We start from the raw sequence: 6,832 nt of genomic DNA on the forward strand, positions 1-6,832 counted from the left end.
GTTTAGAGGATCTGTCCAGCTCTGTAAGAGGAGTGTTAAAGTCCCCTGTTATGATGGTATTATCAGATATCATATTGCTCAGACTAAGTTCTGCTTCAAGAATCTGGGAGCCTTTAAATTGGGTGCATAAATATTTAGAATTGAAATGTCTTCTTGTTGTATTTTTCCCTTGACCAATATAAAGTGGCCATCTTTGTCTTTTTTGACTTTAGTTGCTTTAAATCCACATGTATCTGAAAATAAGATTGCAACTCCTCTTTTCTTCTGAATTCCATTTGCCTGAAAAATTGTCTTCCAACCCTTGACTCGGAGCTTTAATTTGTCTTTTTTTTTTTTTTTTACGCTTCACGAATTTGCGTGTCATCCTTGCGCAGGGGCCATGCTAATCTTCTCTGTATCGTTCCAATTTTAGTATATGTGCTGCCGAAGCGAGCACCTTTAATTTGTCTTTTGAAGCCAGGTGTGTTTCTTGGAGACAGCAGATGGATGGCTTGTGTTTTTTAATCCAGTCAGCCAATCTATGTCTCTTCAGTGGGGAATTCAAGCCATTAACATTTATTGAGATAATTGATAAGTGTGGTAGTATTCTATTCGTCTTATTTGGTGAGAGTCCATTGCTTAGTTTTATCTTTTGCATCAGTGTGGAGGTTAGGTTCTGTCCTTTGATTTCTGAGTTCTTACTTTGCTGCTGATCCATTGTGTTGGTCAGTGTGCAGAACAGGTTGAAGTATTTCCTGTAGAGCTGGTCTTGTTGTGGCGAATTTCCCCAATGTTTGTATATCCGTAAATGATTTGATTTCTCCATCAATTTTTAAGCTTAGCTTAGCAGGGTACAGAATTCTGGGCTGAAAATTTTTCTGTTTAAGTAGATTAAAAGTAGATGACCGTTGTCTTCTTGCTTGGAAAGTTTCATGAGAGAAGTCTGCGGTCACTCTGATGGATTTGCCCCTGTAGGTCAACTGGCGCTTACTCCTGGCAGCTTGCAAAATCTTTTCTTTTGTCTTGACTTTGGACAGGTTTATCACCATGTGTCTTGGAGAAGCTCAGTTAGAGTTGAGGCGACCTGGGGTCCGATATCCCTCTGAAAGCAGTGTGTCAGAATCTTTGGTGATATTTGGGAAATTTTCTTTTATAATATTCTCTAGTATGGCTTCCATTCCTCTGGGGCATTCTTCTTCCCCTTCTGGAATTCCTATAACTTGTATGTTGGAACACTTCATAAATTCCCATAATTCTGACAGTGAATGTTCTGCTTTCTCTCTCTTCTTTTCTGCCTCTTTTACTGTCTGAGTTATCTCAAGAACTTTGTCTTCTACCTCTGAAATTCTTTCTTCTGCATGGTCTAACCTGTTGCTGATACTTTCCATTGCATCTTTAAGTTCCCTAATTGACTGTTTCAGTTCCTTCAACTCTGCTATATCCTTTTTATATTTTTCATATCATTCATCTCTTATTTGATTCTGTTTTTGGATTTCCTTTTGATTATTTTCCACTTTATTAGCAATTTCCTTCATTGTTTCCATCATTTATTTCATTGTTTTCAACATGTGTATTCTAAATTCCTTTTCTGTCATTCCTAAGATTTCTTTACAGGTGGAATCATCTGCAGTAGCTACCTCATGGTCCCTTGGTGGGGTTTTTCTGGACTGGTTCTTCATGTTGCCTGGAGTTTTCTTCTGATTCTTCCTCATGAGTGATTTCTTTTATCTGTTTCCTTGCCCTAATTTTCCTTTCACTTCCTCTTGCTCTTTAAGTTCTTGTGCCTGTGGAAGTTGTGAGCGGGTTTAGACAGATTGAACAGACGCGACCACTTGCCGGTTTTCCACTGTTTTAGTCCTCCTCTTGGGGTCCCGAAGTCTCTCGCTGACTCCCTGTATCCTCATAGGAGTGATGATAGGCAGATCCCACCAGCCAGAGATGCCTGGAGTCCTATCTCCCCAGACTCACAGTGCCCAGATGTAAGGAAGCTGTTACTCGGCCGCCATCTTGCTCTGCCCCCGGGAAAACTCTTGAAGGAATCGGCCTGGGCGAATATTTTATAAGGAGGATCCCCCAGGCAATTGAAGCAGCATCAAAAATACACTAGTGGAACCTGATCAAACTAAAAAGCTTCTGCACAGCCAAGAACATAGTAAGTAAAGCAAGCAGACAGCCCTCAGAATGGGAGAAGATATTTGCAGGTTATGTCTCCGACAAAGGTTTAATAAGCAGAATCCACAGAGAACTCAAACATATTAGCAAGGACAGAACAAGTGATCCCATCTCAGGCTGGGCAAAGGACTTGAAGAGAAACTTCTCTGAAGAAGACTGGTGCATAGCCTACAGACACATGAAAAAATGCTCATCATCCTTAATCATCAGAGAAATGCAAATCAAAACTACTTCAAGATATCATCTAAGTCCAGTAAGATTAGCCCACATCACAAAATCCCAAAACCAGAGATGTTGATGTGGATGTGGAGAGAAGGGAACACTTCTATATTGCTGGTGGGAATACAAACTAATGCAATCCTTTTGGAAAGATGTTTGGAGAACACTTAGAGAACTAAAAATAGACCTGCCATTTGATCCTACAATTCCTCCACTAGGTATATATCCAGAAGACCAAAAATCACATTATAACAAAGATATTTGTACCAGAATGTTTATTGCAGCCCAATTCATATTTGCTAGGTCATGGAAGAAGCCCAAGTGCCCATAGACCCACGAATGGATCAATAAATTGTGGTATATGTACACCAGGGAATATTATGCAGCCTTAAAGAAAGATGGAGACTTTACCTCTTTCATGTTTACATGGATGGAGCTGGAACATATTCTTCTTAGTAAAGTATCTCAAGAATGGAAGAAAAAGTATCCAATGTACTCAGTCTTACTATGACACCAATTTAAAGCTTTCATATTAAAGTTATAACCCAATTATAGCCCAAGAATAAGGAGAAAGGGGAGAGGGAGGGAACGGGGGATGATGGGTGGATGGAGGGTAATTGGTGGGACCACACCTACGGTGCATCATACAAGGGTAGATATAAAATTTGCTGGGTGTAGAATATAAATGTCTTAACACAATAATTAAGAAAATGCTGTGAAGGCTATGTGAACCAGTTTGATGAAAACATTTCAAATTGTATATAAAACCAGCACTTTGTACTTCATGATGGCATTAATGTACATAGCTATGATTTAATGAAAAGAAAAAGTTGAGAGGGCTGAGTAGAAATAGAGAAGGTAAGAGTGGGGTTCAGAAATCGTCTATGTTTTCAGTGTGTGGAAGAAAGAACGAAGCATGTAAGGCAAAGATAAAGGTGAGGGGCGATGTGGTAAGGAGGGACCTGGAGACCATTCTTCTTTTTTTTATTATTTTTATTAAATCATAGCTGTGTACATTATTATGATCATGGGGCACCATACACTTGGTTCATAGATCGTTTGACACATTTTCATCACACTAGTTAACATAGCTTTTGTAGCATTTTCTTAGTTATTTTGCTAAGACCTTTACATTCCACATTTACTAGGATTCACATATACCCTTGTAAGATGCACCGCAGGTGTAATCCCATTAATCTCCCTCCCTCCACCTACCTCCCCCCTCCCTCCCCTTCCTTTCCCCCTTCTCCCTATTCTTAGGTTGTAACTGGGTTATAGCTTTCATGTGAAGGTCCTACATTAGTTTCATAATAAGGGTGAGTACATTGGGTACTTTTTCTTCCATTCTTGAGACACTTTACTAAGAAGAATATGTTCCAGCTCCATCCATGTAAACATGAAAGAGGTAAAGTCTCCATCTTTTTTTAAGGCTGCATAATATTCCATGGTGTACATATACCACAATTTATTAATCCATTTGTGGATCAATGGGCACTTGGGCTTTTTCCATGACTTAGCAATTATGAATGCCATTCAATCCTGTAATCCCTCTACTGGGCATATACCCAGAAGACCAAAAATCACACCATAACAAAGATATTTGTGTCAGAATATTTATTGAGACCATTCTTCTAAGTGAAGTGTCACAAGAATGTAAAATAACACACCACATGTTCTCAGTGCTGAATTGGGACTAGTTTATCAACATTTCTGTGCACAAATAGAAGTAAACACAACAAGAATCAAGTAGGTGGGACGAGGAAGGAGAACTTGGGTTAATTCAGACCTCATAGGTATAATATACGCATTCTAGTTGAAAGGCACAGTTATAAATTTGACCTGAAATAAACACAATAAACTATTCATCAAAATTTATTTACCCCTGAAATATTCTGCAATTTTTATAAAACCAAAAAGTAATAAGAATAGAAAAAAAGCCACACTTCAAGTGTTTCATTAATTCATTAAATATGAAATATCTGCTTTCAAATCCATAGTTTACTTTATCATCTTTAACAAGAAACAGTCCATTTACTGAAAGTGTGCACATGACCTGTTGACACGGTTTTGCCATGTAAAGAGGTAACTTGTGTTCTTCAGCAGCAAAGAAAGTTGTAGTAGGGCAATGAAATCACAGAAGGTGTTCTCAAATCTTGTTGGGAATTGACTAATTTTTTTTGCAAGAAGTTGTCCAAAGTTTGGAAGAAGTATTTGTCAGTTGGCGCAAGGTCTGGTCACTATGGTGGATGACAGACAGCTTCCATGTCCAGCTTCTGTAGTTTAAGGAGAATTGTTTGTGCAACATGTGGTTGAGCATTGTCTCTCAGATGGATTGGCCTGTCTCCACTGACCAATCACGACTGCTAAATGGAAAACATCCTTGCCATTTCATTCAACTGGTTACAGTACACATGTGCTCAGTTGACAAGATTACACTAAGATTTGTGGATAGTATCAGTGCTGTACCACCAATAATACAGTTAGCTTCTCTGATAAACATTCTGTTCTGGACTGCCTTTGGGCACTTCATTATTACCCAACTATTGTGTCAAATGCTTGCAATCATCAATGTGGATTTATTTATTATTGCATGAAACAATAAGATGTGAAAAATGGTTATTTTGATGTTGTGGGAGGCAAGGCAAATTTTAAGATCATTCCTTGCTCAGGCTCATTTAATTCTTGTGGAACCATTTATGCATCTTTTTAATCTTATTAACTTCCTTCAAACAGTCAACTATTGCTGCTACTGCATGAGTAGTTTGAGATGAATTCACTTGCACTACAGCTCTCAGATCATAATAATACACCTTGGGCTCAGATTATCATTGTAGCTAATTTTCAAGATTTAAATTACCAGAACATAACTTCTCAAACTATTGACATACTGTGTGTTCATGATCCCTACAAATTTGTGGATATTTGAGCTGTCTGTACTACATTGGTACCATGATGGAACTCATATCTGAAAATATCATGATTTGTTGATTTAATTATGGTTTCACAAAAATTGCTCTCAAAACAATGTATGATAATCAGAAGCCCAAATGTGTATTTAAATACAGGAAGATGTACCTTCCAAATACAAAGTAAACAAGAAGTGTCAGAAAGAAATGCTAGAGATACCACCTGTCATACATACTACTTAAAGAAATTGAATATTTCCTAGTTAATAACCTAATGGCAATTTCATCAATTAATACAAAAATATGTAAAATAAAAAAGATTACAAGTTAATGCAGTTTGTCATTGTTGAAATTAGTATTATTTTGATCCAAAATTTACAAATATGTATAACATATAAATATATTTGTGTGTGTATATCCATTCTCTTTTAACCTATTTCATAAAAGCACACATTATTCTATGGGGAACAGGAAGTAAATACCTGACCACTGAGCTTAAGCTAATCATTTGCACGTTTCTTATGTAACCCAGGGTTTTTTATTCCTTATCCAAGCAAGACAATGCCTGGACAAACTGGAATCATAGCTCATGAGTAGAAAGGGACTGACAGCTGGAAAACACCCAGCAGTTATCACAGCAGTGTCCACCAGGAACAAGCTGAGGTCATCAGTGAGAAACGCCCAAACTTGAAAGATGCAAGAGAGGGTGTAAAAACAGACAAAGGTGCTCACCAAGAGAAGGATGGTTTTAGTAGCTTTAGATTCAGGAGATGATATGGAGGAGACATTGGTCCTATGAATGTGTCTCATCTTCTCCTTGTGCCTGTACAGAACCAAAATCATGAAGCTGCTGGCCCAGAGCATGAGGCCCATAAAGACAACATCAGGCAATGACAGCAGTGCTGCATTCAGTATCTTGGTGGTTTTGTCATTATGAACTACAGAACAGTATCCCAAATCTCTGGGGTTTGTCAAGTTTGCATTGTTCCATTTTCCTTATTCAGAAAGCCACAACACTGAGAAGATGGTAGATGAACGTCCTGAATCATTTTAAGTGACAATGAGAATGACTCAGAGTACTCCATAAACAAATAAGCAGAGTCCAAAAGTCCTCCCATTATATCCCATGGGAGAGACCCTCTAAAAACTGGACCTACTTCCCCTACTAGGGTGCAATAGTGCTCTCCTGCCAGGCATAAAACTGTATAAAACTATGCACATTCTCTACCTGCATTTCTGAAATCCCAGCACTCCCCTCCACTCTCACTCTGAGGTCTAGAAGCCTGTCCTCCAGGAGTCCAGATTCTTGGGTATTTTCTCAAGAGGTGTGGACAGGATATAGACAACAGCTGCGCAGTGTTGATTCTGTGGCACGGGAGTGAGGAGAGGACAGGTGGCTGAGAGGGAATCCACAGGAGCGGCAGTGTCCCAAGGCACAGAGCAGCAGCCGGGTTTGGCAATAATAAGGCTCACCCCTGTATATTCCGGAGTCACACCGCCTGTCTCTATGGGCAACCAGAGGAGGCCAGGCATCTTCTCTGGTGGCAGCCACTGAT

General features: G+C 39.0%; 1 non-coding gene across 1 annotated transcript; it reads right to left on the bottom strand.

The window, feature by feature from the left end:
- Nucleotides 1-329: 329 nt before the first annotated feature.
- On the bottom strand, nucleotides 330-436 carry LOC128597834 (U6 spliceosomal RNA). Its single transcript, XR_008383391.1, has one exon. It is a non-coding gene; the product is annotated as a U6 spliceosomal RNA (small nuclear RNA).
- Between the last annotated feature and the right edge of the window lie 6,396 nt (nucleotides 437-6,832).

Source organism: Nycticebus coucang, chromosome 10 (assembly GCF_027406575.1).
Source record: "Nycticebus coucang isolate mNycCou1 chromosome 10, mNycCou1.pri, whole genome shotgun sequence".
Taxonomy (NCBI): domain Eukaryota; kingdom Metazoa; phylum Chordata; class Mammalia; order Primates; family Lorisidae; genus Nycticebus; species Nycticebus coucang.